This window comes from Equus caballus, chromosome 8, assembly GCF_041296265.1.
Source record: "Equus caballus isolate H_3958 breed thoroughbred chromosome 8, TB-T2T, whole genome shotgun sequence".
NCBI classification, from domain to species: Eukaryota; Metazoa; Chordata; class Mammalia; order Perissodactyla; family Equidae; genus Equus; species Equus caballus.
The window spans coordinates 54347374-54366006 of NC_091691.1; the positions used below are offsets into that span (position 1 = coordinate 54347374).

Consider the following 18633-nt stretch of genomic DNA (forward strand, 5'->3'; position numbering starts at 1 on the left):
CAAAGGACATTATCAACATAGTGAAAAGGCAACCTGTGAATGGGAGAAAATATCCGCAAATCATATATATCTCATAGCGGTTAATATCCAGAATATACAAAGAACTCCTACAACTCAATACCAATTAAAAAAACAACCCAATTAAAAATTGGGCAAAGGACTTAGACAAGTCTCCAAAGACAATAAACAATGACCAACAAGCACATGAAAAGATGCTCAGCATCACTAGTCTTTAGGGAAATGCAACTCAAACTACTATTAGATACCACCTCACGCTCATTAGAATGCCCAATATTAAAAAAAAACAAAAACAGAAAAAGTGTCAGTGAGGATGTAGAGAAACTGGAGCCCTTGTGCACTGTTCGTGTGAATGTAAAATGGTGCAGCCACTATGGAAAACAGTATGGAAGTTCCTCAAAAAATTAAAAATAGAACTACCATATGACCCAGCAATTCCACTCCTAGGTATATATCCAAAAGAACTGAAAGCAGGATCTTGAAGAGATATTTGGACACCCATGCTCACTGAAGCATTATTCACAATAGCCAAGAGGTGGAAGCAACTCAAATGTCCACTGATGGATGAATGGATAAAGAAAATGTGGTGTATATATACAACGGAATATTATTCAGTCTTACAAAAAGAAACCCTGTCACATGCTATAACATGGATGAATCTTAAGGAAATTATGCTAAGTGAAATAAACCAGACATAGAGACAAATACTGTTGAATTCCACTTTGTACAACAAAGTGAATACAGTTGAAGCTACTGAACTTCACACTTAAAAATGGTTAAGATGGTAAATTTTATGTTATGTGCTTTTTTACCACAATTAAAAATTTTTAAAAAGGAAAGAAATTCTGATACATGCTACAACATGAAGGAAACTTGAGGACATTATGCTAAGTGAAATAAGCTAGTCAGAAAAGGGCAAATATTGTATGATTTCACTTATATGAGGTACCTAGACTAGTCAAATTCACGGAGAGAGAAAAGAGAATGGTGGCTGCCAAGGGCCGCGGGAAAGGGGAAAGGGGAGTTATCATTTAAAGGATAGAGTTTCAGTTTGGGAAGATGAAAAGAATTCTGGAGATGGATGGTGGTGATGGCTGCAAGATAATGCGAATGTACTTACACATGGTTAAGATGGTAAGTTTTATGTTACGTGTATTTTACCACAGTTAAAAAAAAAGAAATTTATAGGTGTAAACACCTATATTAGCAAATAAAAAGGATCTCACATCAATAACCTAAGCTTCTACCTCAAAAAAACCACAGAATGAACAGAGCCTGCCTTGTAGCAGTCATTCAGTGAATGCCCATTAACTTGTACTGACATGCAATTCATACGCAAGCTTTAAGTAGACATGTATGTAAGAAAGAAAGTCATAAAACAATGTGAGGCATAATATACCAGGGGCTAATCATTCCAGAGAGGTTAAAGACCAAGAAATTTTAAAAGGGTGGGCGGAACAACTTGTTTATTTTTTTTTTGTTTTAAGGTAGACAAGAACAAGATAAAGGACCCAAATGAGGAAAAACTTTGGTATTAAGTAGATGAATCAAGACCAGGAACAGAAAAGAATGGCCAGGACTGCCTCAACAGAAGAAACAAGTAGATGAATCAGATAAGAGAGAAGTTCCCTGGCCCTCTGGTCTAATGTTTAAGGAGGAAGGGGTATGAAGACACTGAAGGGACCAGCTTGTGTAATTAGGCTGTACTGCTGGGGAATGCAACTAAGTCTGTGACTCCCCAAAGGGAATACTGCTGGTCTCTTGAGAGTGCTCACACTGAGAAAGGCAGGTGCTGCGCTCTAGAGAGCGGACAGACTGCCATGCATGTTGACAACCCTAAAGGACTTGAAGCGGAAAACAAGAAAGCATGTCTAGGCTCCAGTCTTAGACTAATCTCTGAAGGGGAAAAACTCACTTTTCTCCTGACTGGTTAAAGTAAGAGAGTCAGAAGTGAATACGGAGAACCTAAAAATCTCGATTTTGATATAGGCTTTAAATTTCATTTTAACACCAGAAAAACTTCCATTATCTAGATTTACCCATGTACAAATATACACATTCACCTACACACGTATATACATTATTTGTATATGTACATGTATATGTACATATACATATATACATACTCGCACACACAAAAAGCTCTGTATGAATGTTTTTGGATCACTCATCTCTCATCCCATGAAAACTTGCTATTTTTAAAATGGAGATTCCACAACTTTACTTGTTCTCAAATAAAAACATATTCAAGTGCCTTCTGCACCACTGCATAGAACTCCAAGATTTTACAAAGCAGTTTATACGAATGATTTAGGACAATCACTTGCAGAACTGATTTCACAGTTTGAGCAAAAGATGCGTGTGTCATCCTACCGTGCATACTGGTTGAGTTAGGTGTTTGCATCCCTGGCGATAAATATTATGGACTGCATCAGGCCTTCAAAATAAATATTAAATTATTAAGGCAAAAGGAAAAAAGATGCGAAAACTTTTAATTTTTCAAAATTTAGATGCTGAAATTTTATAAGGATTATAATACTTACTGTTTCCTATACCATGAAATGACTCCATGTTCTAACACTACCCAGCATAATCTCCAGCCAAAAAATCTTGAACTCTAAGGAAAAATGACAAAGATTTTCCAAGCTGACATATCTAGATTGAAACACCTGACTGATAAAAAGTAATTAAGTTATGACAGTTCCATCTGAGTCTTTCACCCAGACAGTACTACTGAACATTCAAAAGTGATCAAACGTGAACTTTCAGGCAGTGGGTACAGTAATGAAAACACCACTCAGGATGACAGGAACAGAAGAAATACCAAACTGATAAGATCAATGATGAACACTTTATAATTCTAACAATACTGTTCAGGGATATTTATAGGAAATATATCAGTTGTGGGCTTCAAAAACAATTTCCTCAAAGTCCTGGATGAAATTCTAAAAAAAGAGAATTATCCTGTATTTATTTTAAACAATATAAACATACATGCATATAAATGTATAGAGGTAGTGCTTGAAATTGCAAAAGAAATTATGTTCTCTAAAATAGTTAACTCCAGAAATAACTGAACTCCAAAATGCACAGAAATTTTTAGAACCAGAAAGATTTTATATGTGTGCTCTGTGTCAATTCACATATTAAACTCCTCCTAAGTCCTCCATGGTTCAATGTTCATAACAAAAATAACACTGTAATTCTATGATTTAAGTAAGAAAAAGATATATTTTCCCCTACTCTGTTCCATACAAACTTGGTCACCTAAAAGTGTTAGACCTCTACACAAAAGACAGTAATTGCTATAACCAGTGGAAGCCTAATGAAGTCTAGCAGTACAAAAATGATTTATAAGATGAAAGAATGATTAAATCACATATACTTCAGAAACAATTGAAACAAATTTTAACACAAACAGAGCAGCTGAGAGTTCTTTCCAGTTTTATAAAACCATCCCAACTTACCTTCCAGAGAGGGCCTTCATATCATTTCAATGGTTTGTAGATGACCTAGTGAAAAACATGCTTTCATTAAAAACGCATCTATTTCAAGAATTCAAAAATTTTTCCTAAAAATTATTATATAAATGCAATCCATTACCACATAACTTATTACCAATCAGAATGTGGAAAATTGCTTGAAATGTCATATAAAGACAAAGAATTTAGGTATGCAATGGATATTGACTTGCATATTTTTCACTAACATTTGCTGACCTTTTCAGTGAATATGTTTTGAAGCTTACTTAACAGATCAATATAACTTATTTCAGTTTAGATTTAAATTATTTTAAACTGCCAGAATTTTTCCTTTTTTATGAATATAAAACTATTGCCAGAGTATATTAACATATATGTTAAAAACTACTTTCTTTGGGAATTAGAAGTGTCCTGCATTACTATGTTGGTTTCTTTCCAAAATAATAAACATATTTAAAATGACCTTTTGCCCCTTCATCTCATGTGCCCTTATTTCCTTTAAAGAGCTATGGCTATAAAGCTGTACTAACAATTGAGCTAAGTCATTTTGTAAGTGGTTCTATAAAATGCAAGAGAAACCTTATTTCAATTAAAAAAGGTTTTTTATTCCATCTTACTCTTCCATTGAAGCTCCAATGAGAATTCACCAACTGAAGGGCATGAGTCACATTTTAACAACAATAAAAAGTAACCAACACTACTTTTTTCCTCTCCTACTACAATTCTGTGACTAAAGACTCATCTCTTAATGTCATCCAAAATGTAATAATATATTTTGAGGATTAGGGGAAAAGCTTCCAATGGATATAATGAGAGCACATCTAGTCATATTCTCCTGCTGACAAAGAACGTTTCAGTTTCACTGATTTTGGTGAATAATCTCCTGTGATGAGAAACAAGTTCCAAGAAAGAATCTGAACAAGAATTCAAATGCCATACTGTTGAGCTGACAAGGCTATCTGCTTTTATTCACTCACCGATTCCAGAACACTAAGATTTGTAAAGAAAATAACCTCCATGCTTCAGAAATCTTCTCCCCAGCCCAGCAACCCATGAGAGCTCACTGCTGGCAATGGACTAAAATTGGACTAAATCGCTGTAGGTACTGGCCATAGGGTTTTATCCAGGTTGCACGAAGCAACAGCAAAGCAGGCAATAATGTCATATATCTCAGATATCCAACCAAGGTGAGGCAATCCTTGGAAAAGACAGATTTGCTGAGGTGTACACAGACATGGACAGCTGTAAGGAAATCAAGTTCCATATCCTCAGCTTCCATCTGTTTCTTCCTAAAGCTGACTTGCCTGAGAACCTGGGGAAGGTTATCCTGGTTCTCCTTTCCTGGCCTCCCCATTCTCAGTGACCCTGCATTGCAGGGTTCCCACTTCAAGAATAAAAGTTTTACCTCTCCTCCACTGTGAACTGAACTGTGATGTAAAAACTTCCAGGATGCTAAAGAACAGGAAAATTCCAGGCACTAGTACAGGCCTCTTTTGATCATCACCTTCATTATAAGGTAGAATGGAGAGGCAGAAGGGAAGACAATTTTCTTCTAAGTCTCACCTCTTCTACCCCCTAATTAGTGTCAAAGGATGCAGCACTTCTGAGAGAGGATTGTGGGGAAAGCAAAGCAAAGAATGTAGTAAAAACTGAAAGAGTGCCACTCTAGCCCACCTAGGTGACAACACATGGCAAGATTTCCAGGCCTTATCCATGTTTCTTAGATTAGTAAGTATTTGTAAAACAAAAGAAAACAATTTGTATGCTGAGACACTAATTTGCTGCCTTAATTTTTTTTTTTTTTTTTTTGGAGGAAGATTAGCCCTGAGCTAACATCTGCCACCATTCCTCCTCATTTTGCTGAGGAAGACTGGCCCTGATCTAACATCCCTGCCCATTTTCCTCCACTTTATACGTGGGACGCCTGCCACAGCATAGCTTGCCAAGCAGTGCCATGTCTGCACCCGGGATTCGAACCGGCAAACCCCTAGCCGCTGAAGCAGAACATGGAAACTTAATCGCTGGGCCACTGGGCCAGCCCCCCACCTCTGTATTTTCATCATTCTTAGTAATAACAGTGTTCGGTGTCAAGATGTTAATCAGACACTTCTTGTGCCCCATCTCCCATCCTCTAGGCCCACTCCTGCACTGTAGCCAATAGCTGCAAACACTGGTTTAACCCCAGTGGCACCTCACATCCTCTCTCTATCCCAGGGCCTCTCTGCTGCTGCCATATGGGACACCCACATTTCACACGTGCACAAACCTGGAAGGGAGATAGTTAATATCCCATGAGGTAACCCTTAACCAAGAGGAACAAGAACCAAAGGATGAATAGTCTTCTAATATAGCCTCTGGGTGGACAATTTTGAGGCATATTTCACACGACTCCTCAAAGGGTCCTTAGCAGGGTTGAGCTGCAGTTGCCCACAGTGGTGACCCAGCTCCACAACAGACCCTTGGACTGGCTTTTCCTCCTTCTCTCTTTCAACACTTCCTATCTCCCACTTCTACTCCTTGGGATCACTTCTCAAAATAAGCCACCTGCGGCCAAGCTCCTGTCTCAGGCTCTGCTGCTGAAGGGAACCCAGGCCAGAGTGTCTCAGTTGAATATTTTGCATGATTCCAGAAGAGGTAAAAATTTCCATGATTATTTCTATAAAATGACAGTTCATCTGAGTAAAAGGGATATATGGGTAATAGGTAAGTTAATGTTTTATATTTTCTTATATTATTCACCCAGTAGAAGAAACATTTTCATTAACTTTTGCCAAAACATTAGATACTCTAAATATACATTTATTTTTAACTTGGGCTCAAACCTCCTACTTGCCTGCATTTGCCTACGCTCATTTGTTTCCAGCACATTTGGGCTGAAGATTAAAATAAAGAGGTTATGTTACAGATTTCTACCATAAACCATGCACTTAGCAGTCATATTTAATTCATCTCTTAACTTGATGCGTCTTTTAATTTAATACATCATTTATATGCTCTATAATTAATAGTGGCCATATAGGATTTTTTGGTCAATTTTTACAAAAATATAACTTGTAATCTTAAGAACAGACCATCCTCTTACACACAGATATGAGACAAAATGTTTCTAAAGTGTTCTAGGATATAATATCTTAAACTCTACAAAACCAGCTTCGTTGAATTAGAATTGGTTCCTCTTTTGCAGATTCAAATCTGTTCCAGTTCTGTCAAATATATAGTTATAAAAAATCACTTATCATAAAATCAGAATTTATTTATATATAATAGTTCCCAAGCATCATAATTTTTAAAGACTTTGAAATGACTTCTTAGATAATTTAAATTTGGCATTAATACATAGTTCTGTGTTCAGAAATGATGGGTAAATTCCTAAAGCACAAAGTCCAATTTTATGGGCTTATTTTTTTACCCCAGTTTCATGTAATTTTAGCTCCATAAACAAGGGACTTCAAAGTTAAAAATTAATTGGAATAATAGCTGATACATTGAAGGTTTTTTTATTACACTTTCCACATATTGAGAAATTAAATGATTTTAATGACTGGGTAACAAATCTTTTTGCAAATCAAATGGTTTCCAATTCTTGCCTGTTACAAAATTAGTCATTAGCTGCTAAATAATTAAAAATATTTTTTATTATAGATCACTATATTCTTTTGACATGCGACTTAGAAGAACTTCAAATAATTAATATTCTTATATCAAAACTCCTTCCATTTCCACCAACTTTTGTCAGCAAGCTTTCTTAGTACCTAAATCTAGACTAAAAAAGAAAGGAAGGGAGAGGGGACGAAGGAAGAGGGTGGGAGGAGGAGTCAGAGGAGGAGAGGGGAAAGGACAAGAGGAACAGAAACGTGAAGTTGAACACTGTCACATTCTAGTGATAAATAATATTCATCTGTAGATTGATAAACTGGGAAAAAAGCTAGCTTCATCCATCTCAACAAAAGATGTATTTTCAACAGTCTTTACATTTTATATTTAATAATTATCAAATTTTACAATACATTTATATGCTTTTGATCAATACAACTAATAACTTTAAAGATAATTTAGTGCATAGAAAATTGTTAGCATTTACAGACTTATCACCAAGGATAATGAAAACATTTTTAAACTTATGGGCATACTTTTATTGTCAAAGGAGAATGCCTCCAGGAAGTGATTTTAGAGTTCCAGGCATGATATAACCAGGCCTCAAACTGGCATAGCTTTAGACTTAGAAAAGAAGGGACAAAAGGCACATTTCCAAAAAGAACTTGAAGGACACGATTTACAAGATATGAGATCCAGGAAGGTATCAAAAAAGACTCAGAAATTTTGAGTCTGGGTACCAGTGAGAATAACTATTTCGGTGACATGATTTTAATTAGGCCATTGCTTTTATGGGGCTAATCCTGCAAGGAAGGTCAAGACTTGTAAGTGTTCCACACAGTCAAAAAATGTGGAAGATGGGACAGGAGGGAGCTGGCAGGGAGTTAAGGCAGGGCATGGATGAGCTTCATTCACCTGGTGTTTTACGTTCTTTCTCCAAACACTTAAGGAATCTTGAACCAGGCTAGCAGCTAGGCTCCATCTACAAAAAACAATCACGTCTACATTTGGATTATTAATGGAGTCTGACGTCATCTTGATTTGAAAGGTCATCATGGTTTTATTCTTGGCTTTCACAACAATCGTTGACTAAAAGCTTAAGCTTCAGCTACGCCCAGTTTTCTCAGGAATCCTGCAAGTTCACTGTTCTAAAAAGAAGGTGCCAATTTTACTAAATCTGCGTGGCTATTTTGAGTAGAGCCCTTCCCCCAAGAATTAGAATGCTAAATCACAAGCATTTCCCTGTTTTTAGAAATGACTCATTCTTCAACTCCAGACCTGAGGAGTTCGTGCTTTTTACAAATTTTATTTTTTTATAGCTGTATAAATTGGAACCCTTGTCTTCTGTTGGTGAGAATGTAAAATGGCATTAGCCGCTGTAAAAAACAATATGGCAATTCCTCAAAATTTAAAAATTAAAAATAGATTTACCATATGATCCAGCAATTCCACTTCTGTGTATACACAAGGAAGAACTGAAAACGAGTCTCAAACAGAAATCTGTACATCCACGGCCGCAGCAGAATCATTCAGAACTGCCAGCTCAACGCGGTATCAGTGCGCCGAGTCCCTAGAGCCTCCCGCGACGCGGGCTGGGCGGGACCAGGCGGGCGGGGTCCTTCGAGTGCCGCGGCGCGGGGTCCTGAGGGGCTCGTCCAGCTACCTGCCGGTCTGGAGGGACGAAAGGGACTCCGAGATGGAAAGAGATAAGGAGGCGGGTAGTGCATCCAGAGACCCTATCAAGGCAAGGAGATGGGGTGCCCTGAGGTCGCGGAGTGGGGAGCCCGAGGGAAGGCGAGCGGCAGGCGGAGATGATCAGGCAGAGCGGCGGACAGCCCCCAAGGCCAGGTTTTTTTTCCGCCGCCGTTTGAAAATGAGTTGGGCGCCGCTGCCCCCGCCGCAGCCTGGGAGCTGTTCTCGGTGAGCGGTCGCACCGGCTTTGTCCTCAGCCGAGAGTGATGCTGCCGGGCCGGCGCGGGTGCGCCGCGCGGTTGGGGCGCCTGAAGCGGGGATAATTGGCGGCGAGGCGCCGGCCCCAGCATGTCGCTGCCTCTGGAGAAAGCCTCTGAGCTGAAGCAGCTCATCCACCAGCCGCTGAGCAGGTGCAGCAGCTGAGCGCTGGCCTGGGGTCCTTGGGCGCGGCCGACTATGGCGCCTGTTTGCCGGGGTCTTGAGCAAAAGCTGTGAGCAGCCCACACAGGATGGGCAAAGCTTCGGGTTTGAAGCCAGAGGAACTTTAGTCTCCATGAAAGAGCAAGCGCAGAACGTGCTAGTAAGAGTCTGAGGTAATAGAATGGTGTTAGCGTTATAGGACAGTTGTGGAAATGAATCGTTTATCAAGCGACTTCTGGAAGTCAAATTGAGTATATAAGTTGTGTTTGAAGCATACACCACATCTTTATACATTCATCAGTCGATGGGCACTTGGGTTGCTTCCAGGTCTTGGCTAGGTGAATAATGCTGCACTAAACATAGGGATGCGTAACTCTCTTTAAATTGTTGATTTCACGTTCTTTGGATAAACTCAGTAGTGGAATAGCTGGGTCGTATGGTATTTAAATTTTTAACTTTTTGAGAAATCTCCATACTGTTTTCCATAGTGGCTGTACCAGTTTGCATTCCCACCAGCAGTGCATGAGGATTCTAGTTTCTCCACATCCTCTCCATCTCTGTTGAGGCTTTCCCATGGGCTATGAGGCAACTTGGAGAGCCAAGATGTACCCGTGGAGGGCCACCTCTCCCACTTCTCCTCTCAGAGCCAGTGTGGTCCTGCACCTTGGGTCACTGCCATTGAGGGAGGCAGAGGAAATCCTCTTATCTCTTTCCACTTCCTCCGGGGTGTCCAGCACTTCCACCTTCAGACATATGGCTTCCTGGGTCTCTCATCCATCTTTTGTGTTGTGTGAATGTCCTCTGTTGGTATATGAATGTCCTTTTCGTTGTATCTTAGAGGGGAGAGTCTAAGGGAAGAGCTCACACCACCATGATGCTGACATCACTCTCAACAAAATGTTTTTCCATTTTGAGTTAATTTTTATCAAGGGTGTAAGGTCTGTGTCTAGATTCACTTTTTTGATGTAGATGTCCAGTTGTTCAAGCACCATTTGTTGAAAAGACTACCTTTTCTCCCTTGTATTGCCTTTGCTTTGTCAGAGATCAGTTGACTTATTTGTATGTATCTCTTTCTGAGCTTTCTATTCTGTCCCATTGATCTTTTTCTCTATTGTTTCACCAATAACACACGGTCTCGGCTATGGTAGCTTTCTAGTAAGTCTTGAAGTTGTGTAGTATCAGTCCTCCAAACATGTTTCCCTTTATCCATATTGTATTGGCTATTCTGGGTCTTTTGCCTCTCCATATAAACCTTAGAGTTAGTTTGTTGATATCCACAAAATAACTTCCTGAGATTTTGATTGGGATTGCATTGAATCCATAGATCAAGTTAGGAAGAACTGACATCCTCATACTGAATCTTCCTATCCATGAACATGGATTATTTCTCCCTTTATTTAGTTCTTTGATTTCTTTCATCAGAGTTGTTTGTTTGTTTTGTTTTTTGAGGAAGATTAGCCCTGAGCTAACTACTGCCAGTCCTCCTCTTTTTGCTGAGGAAGACTGGCCCTGAGCTAACATCCATGCCTATCTTCCTCTACTTTTTATACCTGGGACGCCTGCCACAGCATGGCTTGACAAGCGGTGCCATGTCTGCACCCGGCATCCGAACCAGCAGACCCCAGGCTGCCGAGAAGCAGAACGTGTGAATTTAACTGCCGCGCCACAAGTCCAGCCCCAATCATCAGAGTTTTATAGTTTTCCTCATGTACATATTTGTTAAGATTATACCTAAGTAGTTCATTTTTGAGGGTACTAATGTAAATGGTCTTGTTTTTAATTTAAAATTCCACTCCCACATATTATTACTGGTATATAGAAAAGTGATTGGCCTTTGTATATTAACATTGCTATGCAACCTTGGTATAATCACTTGTCAATTTTAGGAGCCTTTTTTGTTAATTCTTTGAGGTTTTCTAAATAGACAATCATGTCATCTGCTGAGACAATTTTCTCTCTTCCTTCCCAAATCGTATACCATTTATCTCCTCTTCTTGTCTTATTGCCTTAGTTAAGACTTCCAGTATAATGTTGAAAAGGAATAGTGGGGTGGGGACATCCTTGCCTTGTCCCTAATCTTGGCAGGAAAGCTTTTAATTTTTCACCATTAAGTTTGATGTTAGGTGTAGGTTTTTTGTAGATGTTCTTTATTAGTTGAGGAAGTTCCCCCTCTCTTCCTAATTTGCTGAGAGCTTTTTATCATGAATGGGTGTTGGATTTTGTTTCATGCTTTTTCTGTATCTGTTGATATCATTATGTGAGTCTTATTTTTTAGCCTGTTTATGTGATGGATTACATTAATTGATGTTTGAACATTGAACCAGGCTTGCATACCTGGCATAAATCCCACTTAGTCATCATGTATAATTCTTTTTATACATTGTTGGATTCAATTTGCTAATATTTTGTTGAGGATTTTTGTATCTATGTTCATAAGAGATACAGGCTATAGTTTTCTTGTAATCTCTGTCTGATTGTTGTATTAGGGTCATGCTGACCTCATAAAATGAATTAGGAAGTATCCCCATTGTTTCTGTCCTCTGGAAGAGCTTGTAAAGAACTGTTATAATATCTCCCTTAAATTTTTGGTAGAATTCACCGCTGAACCCCTCTAGGCCTAGTGCTTTTTGGTTTTGGAAGGTTATTAAGTATCAATTCAATTTCTTTAATAGAAATAGAGCTATTCGTATTGTCTATTTCTATTTGTGTGACGTTTGATAGATTATGTCTTTCAAGGAATTGGTCCCTTTCATCTAGGTTATCAAATTGTGGTCACAGAATACTTTATATCCTTCCTTTATAATCCTTTTAATGCCCAGGGTATCTATAGTGATGTCCTCTCCTTCATTTTTGATTTCAGTAATATGTATCTTTTCTTTCTTTTTTCTCAGATAGCCTAGCTAAAGGATTTTTACTGATCTTTTCAAAGAACCAGCTCTTGGTTTCATTGATTTTCTCTATTGATTTCCTGTTTTCAATTTCATTCATTTCTCTTATGTTTATTTTTTCTTTTTTTCTGTTTACTTTGGATTTAATTTGCTCTTCTTTTTCCTTAGATGAAAGCTTAGATTATTGATTTTAGATCTTTATTGCTTTCTAATTTTTGTATTCAGTGCCATAAATTTTCTTCTAAGCACTGCTTTTGCTCTATCCTAGAAATTTTGATTTTTTTTATGTAGTTTAAAATATTTTTTAAATGTCTCCTGAGATTTCTTCTTTGAGCCATGTGTTAAGTGTGTTTTTTAGTCTTCACATATTGTGGTATTTTCCAGCTGTCTTTCTCTTACTGATTTTTAGTTTAATTCCATTGTGATCTGAGAGCAAACATTGCATTATTTCTATTCTTTTTAACTTTTTAAGGTGTGTTTTATGGCACAGAATGTGGTATGTGTTTGTGAATGTTCTCTGTGAACTTGAGAAGAATGTGTATTCTAGTATCGTCAGATGAAGTATTCTATAGATGTTAGTTGTAGCAAGTTGATTGATGATGCTGTAAAGTTCAGTTATGTCCTTCCTGATTTTCTGCCTTATGGATCTGTCCAATCCTGATAGAAGGACGTTGAAGTCTCCAAGTATAATAGTGGATTCGTCTGTTTCTCCTTGCAGTTCTGTCAGTTTTTCCCTCACATATTTTTGATGCTCTTAAGTCTTCTTGGAGAATTGACCCCTTTATCATTATGTAATGCTTATCTTTACTTCTGATAACTTCCCTAGCTCTGACATTTGCTCTTTGTGAAGTTAATATAGCTACTCCTACTTTCTTTTGATTAATTATTAGCATGATATATCTTTCGCCATCCCTATACTTTTAATGTATATATATCTTTATTTTTAAAGTGGGTTTCTTGTAGACAACATATTAGTCAGGTCTTGTTTTGTGATCCACTCTGACAATCTCTGTCTTGTAATTGGTGTATTTAGACCATTGACATTTAAAGTGATTACTTATATATCATTGGATTACGTTCTACTATATTTTTAATGTTTTCTATTTGTTGCCCATCTTCTTTGTTCCTGTTTTTGTCTTCTACTCTTTTTCTGCCTTTGTGATTTTAATTGAGCATTTTATATTCCATTTTCTCTCCTTTCTTAGTTTCTTTTTTTTAATTTTCTTTAGGTTTGCCCTAGAATTAGCAATATACATGTACAAGTAATCCACATCCATTTTCAAATAAGGCTATACTGCATCACAGATAGAGTAAGTACTTTATAACAAAGTATTTCTAATTCCTCTCTCATGTCCTTTATAGCATTGTTGTCATGCATTTCATTTATACGTAAACTATAATCATCGAGTATATTGTTGCTGTTACTTTGAACACTTACCTGCTAAATCAATTAAGAATAAGAAAAATAAAAGTTTTTATTTTTACTTTCATTCATTCCTTCTCTAATGCTCTTTCTCTGTGTAGATCCGAATTCTGAGTTATATATAGTTTTCCTTCTTTCTGAAGAACATCTTTTAACATTTGCAAGGCAGGTCTACTAGCAACAAATTTCCTCAATTTTTGTTTGAGAAAGTCTTTATTTTTCCTTCACTTTTGAAGAATAGTTTCAGAGTACAGAATTCTGGGTTGGTGGGTTTTTTCTCTCAACATTTAAAATATTTCACACCGCTCTCTTTTTGCTCACGTGGTTTCTGAGGAGAAATCAGATATAGTTCTTATCTTTGCTCTTCTATAGGTAAGGTGGTTTTTTGCTTTAGTTTTTTTCAAGACTTTTTCTTTACTCTGACTTTCTGAAATTTGAACGGTTTGCCTAGATCTAGGTTTTTTGGCATTTTCCCTTCTTGGTGTTCTCTGAGCTTCTCAGATCTAAGTTTTGGTATCTAACATTAATTTGGGGAAAATTCTTGGTCACTATTGCTTCAAATATCGCTTCTGTTTTCTTTCTCTTTTTCTTCTCCTTCTGGTTTCTCATTACACACATATTACACCTTTTGTAGTTGTCCCACAGCTTGGGGGTATTCTCTTCTCTTGTTCTTCAGTCTTTTTTCTTTGCTTTTCAATTTTAGAAGTTTCTGTGGTCATATCCTCAAGTTCAGAGATTGTTTCCTCAACCATATCCACTCTACTAATGAGCCCATCAAAGGCATTCCTTAGTTTTGTTACAGTGTTTTTGATCTCTAGCATTTCCTTCTGATCCTTTCTTAGAATTTCTTTCCCTGCTTATGTTATCCATCTGTTCTTACATGTTATTACTTTTTCCATTAGAGCCTTTAGAATATTAAGCATAGTTATTTGAAATTCCCAGTCTGATAATTCCAATATCCCTGTTATATCTGAGTCTGATTTTAATGCTTGCTCTGTCCTTTCAAACTGTGTTTTTTGCTGTTTAGTATGCCTTGTAATTTTTACTGACATCCAGACTTGATGTACCAGGTAGAAAGAACAGCTGTGAAAGATCTTTAGTAAGATGATAGTAAAGTGTCAGGGGAGGCAAAGGCATTCTGTTAAGTGCTATGATTATGGCTCATTCTTTTAGTGAACTTGTGCCCCTGGGCTGTGACCTTCACAGTGCTTCTCAGTAGTTCCCTTTGCGTGGGAGAGGATGCCTGCGGGGAGCTAGACTTGCGTATTTTCCTTCTCCCAGATTGGTTAGGCTCTGATAAAACCCGAGCAGGTTAGGCTCTAGTAAAATAGTGTTTTCTTGAGAGCAAGCCCGTTTAAGAAGCACAGAATCTTCTGGGTGTATTTCAAGTGACTACTAGCCCCCAGCTTGTTAGAAGCCTGAGGAGACTTTTTTCTCTAATCTTTACTGTGAGGACCTGGTAGGGCTCCTAGAGGTAAAACTCACAAAAGTGTGGGGGTCCCTCTAGGACTAAACCCCCCTGGAGTTTTTAAGTCTCAGACTTGTCCATACTGAACCTCCAGTAATTTGCCAATTACAGTTTAGATTTTCCTACCCTGGTGCTGGTTCTCACAGAGATTTCTGCTCATGGGTTTCAGCTCTGATGAGCTGTCACTCTCTGTATCCACCAGTTTGTCTCTGTAATTTGGGGGCAGCAGTTTGCCCTGTGACCTCAGTTATCTAACAAAGCTGAAATGAGTTGTTTTTCAGTTCGTTCAGCTTTTTACTAGTTGTTAGGACAGAATGGTAACTTCCAAGCTCTTTACATGCTGGACCATAAACCAGGCGTCCTCTCTAATTTTTTATGATCCATTTTTAGGTGTTGGTAGGATATTGTATTATTATTATTAATATTATTATTATTACTACTACTACTAGTAACGGTCTTTGAAATTCGTGTAGTCTAAGTTTGGAGATTAAAGATTAAAATATTTCAGATACACCATTTGTTAAAAATCAACATGGAAAATAAATTTACTTGTGTCTTTAGATAAGATTGCAAAGAAAGTTGCTTCTACTTTAGGAGTTTCTCTGCACAAAATAATTGTATTTCATTAAGCTCACAAAGTTTTTCTGACAGTTTTCAAAGTTTTCACTTGAAAAAAAAATACAGGTAAAACACAAAGCCCAAAAGAGAAATAAACTCTAATTTATCCACAGTTATTTTCAAGCCTCATTTCTAAATCTGACCTTTCTCAACCTTCTGTAAGTATGGGCTACCGCATTTAGCAGTGAGTAAGAATAAATGAAAATCTCAAGCAACAACTCAAAACCTCCATGACCAGGCAAACTACTTTTGAAAAATAGGTTATAGAAAAACTCTCCTTACTGATGCTTTGGCATGATGACAATTAATTCAATTAACAAGCATATTGAATTTGTGTAAAGACTAGTGGTATAGTGGTTAAGATTCAGTGGTCTCACTACCCTGTCCCAGGTTTGTTTCCTGATCAGGGCACCACACCACCCATCTATCGGTTGTCATAGTGTAGTGGCTGCATTTTGCTGTCATCCTGAAAGCCATGCCGCTGGTATTTCAAATACCAGCAAGGTCACCCATTGTGGACAGGTTTCAGCAGAGCTTCCAGACTAAGATAGACTAGGAAGAAGGACCTGGCCACCCACTTGTGAAAAAATTGGCCATGAAAACCCTATGAATAGCAGCAGAGCATTTTCTAACATAGAGCTGGAAGGTGATAGGATGGTGCAAAAGACCGAGGGGGGGTTCCACTCTGCTGTCCGCAGGATCACTAGGAGTCAGAGTCAAGTTGACAGCACTAACAACAAGGCATTGACTAGGTGGTAGTAATGTAATCCTGCTTTTTCAAAGCATAATATTTAGTTATGGGATGATAGAATGTTCATACTTGAAAGCAATTTGCTGATAATTATAACTTTTAAGGAAATGTAAATTAAGAAAATACTTACCAGAGATAGCACATTGTTCTAGAATGAGTATGTTTGGGGTGAGAGGGATCTACATCTGGGTGTAATCCCAGCTCTACCATTTGGACAAGTTACTTCTTTGAGGCTCAGTCCCTCATCTGTAAAATAGGAAGTAGGAATAACTCTTGCAAGGTTGCTGGGATTACACGAGACAACACTTCGAGGGAACTGTCATACAGTCGTTGTGCACTATATGTTACTTTCCACTCCTTTCTGTTGGAATACAATTAAGAGTCAAAGCGCTGTTAATGGAGAACAGAAAATGCCCACACACTTTGGGCCACACAGTGTTTTATTTTTTTAGTTTGACAAATTTGACAACACTTAAAATGTTTTCTCATAAAATCTAGATTTCTGGCTTCTCCGGGAATTTACATCTTGGACCTCCATGGGGCATCAATCTGCTGGAGCTGAGTGGCCATTTTCCCCTTCCGTTTCCCCAGTCTCCGTGGCTCCTTATTGTCTAACACCTACTTTACTCACTTAGATGACCTGCCTAACCCAGGTGAGACATTTGTGGTTGAGACATCTGATGAAAGTAAAAATGTGGTTAAAGCATAATGTTAACTCAGGAAGGCTTGCTGAGGACACGTGAGCCAGGTTTTCAAGAAGATTCATGGGCAAACAGTATGTGCTTAATGGTTATGAGCTTAAAGCTGTGAGTCTCTGACTGCACCTCTGTTTGCTTTGACCAGGCTCTCGGGAATCTTTAATGGGCTGCTTTTGTGCATAAAGATGATCAGCAATGAAGTGTGTAGCTTGACATCACTGAAATTAGTTCACAGTGGAGGATTAGAAAGAGGAATATCTTTTCTAGTACAAGCTTATTAGCTGTTGTTGGTGCACACATCTCCCTCTTTCACCACCACCTCTCACCACCAACAAAACCAAGCATATTCACTGTCGTTTCCTAACTGTAAGGATTAGAGGAATACAAACAAGGACAGAAAAATTTGGTGAATTCGAATAAGCATTTCTTCATAGGCAGAACAAAAGAGAACACTGAGGCAGTTATCTGCATAAATCAGTCTAAAGCAAATCAAAGAAATTTCAGCAAAAAGAAGATCTTGTGCCTGAATTATGGAGCTAATTACCTTCATTATCTCAGTCCTTTACTTCAGTATTGCTGGGAGGACCTGGCCTGAGAATGCTTTTCCATGAAGTGACAGATTCAGAAGTGGATAGAAAAAGTATTACTGTCATTGCAGCCGTGGAGCTTGAGCCTGATGTTGCCCGTGTCCAGAACACCTGTTGAGAATGTCTGGGCCCAAACTCTGGTGCTCAGACTAACGTGGTTGGCTGGAAGAAGGGGCGCTGAGAAGATGATCATGGTCTGCATGCTGGTGAGGGAGGATTGCCGGCTCCCAGAGGAGCCACGGTGGCTTACTTTCCAAAATCTTTACAACTTTAACACAGTCATGGAAGTTAGAGATGATTTTCAGTTTTCTGTTTAAAAATGAGTCTTTTTCTCAACAATTTTTAGCAATAAAAAGGGCAACTTATTGATGAAACCCACCTGTTTTCATAGTATGCAATTATAAGATTATTGTAACTACAGGCAAGAAAGCATTTGGATTATGTGGCATTTGGAAATGATAATAAAGATTATCCATATGGTCTAATGTCAGTGCCTTACATTGCATTAGCAATCACCTAATAATGGGGGTGATTTTGATTATGTGGCTTATTTTAAATTCTGCTGTGTTGTAGGCCAATCAGAGTCAAGATGGTTTACTAGAAATAGCTCACATGTTCTTTTGTAAATGCTGCCAGGTACTAGAATTAGAATAATTTAGGACATAAGATTTTTGTTGTTATGGTGCTATGGTCTTCTTAAATCTTCTCACTTTGTACCTTATCCTTGTGCATCTCTAATTCTATTCTTGCATGTCTTGGGTGCATAAAACAACCTCCTGTAGTAAAAACTGTAAAAATTTGTTTTATCCTTTTTTGTATATGTCAGTTTCCTTTAGGTTTTTATGGCTTTTGTCCAGGTATCTTTAACTTCAAATTATGAGCTTTTGGTGGTCAATGAGCAGGATGCACAGCCCAGGATTAAAATGTCTCCTAAAGAATTGGAAATCTCTGCCTTCCTTGACCTTTCTGCATTCTCTTCCACTGAGGGAAGGAA

General features: G+C 38.0%; 1 long non-coding RNA gene and 1 pseudogene across 5 annotated transcripts in view; one reads left to right on the top strand and one right to left on the bottom strand.

The window, feature by feature from the left end:
* Positions 1-8129, bottom strand: part of LOC111774833 (oxysterol-binding protein-related protein 1-like) — a 40161-nt pseudogene extending 32032 nt beyond the window's left edge.
* Positions 8130-8940: 811 nt separating this feature from the next.
* Positions 8941-18633, top strand: part of LOC138915277 (uncharacterized) — a 46870-nt gene continuing 37177 nt past the window's right edge. For 4 of the 5 annotated variants that reach the window (XR_011420981.1, XR_011420978.1, XR_011420980.1 and 1 more), the window contains exons 1-2: positions 8941-9379; positions 16853-17007. This is a non-coding gene — a long non-coding RNA (uncharacterized lncRNA). The remainder of the gene's footprint in view (positions 9380-16852; positions 17008-18633) is intronic. The other variant, XR_011420979.1, reaches the window with a different exon arrangement.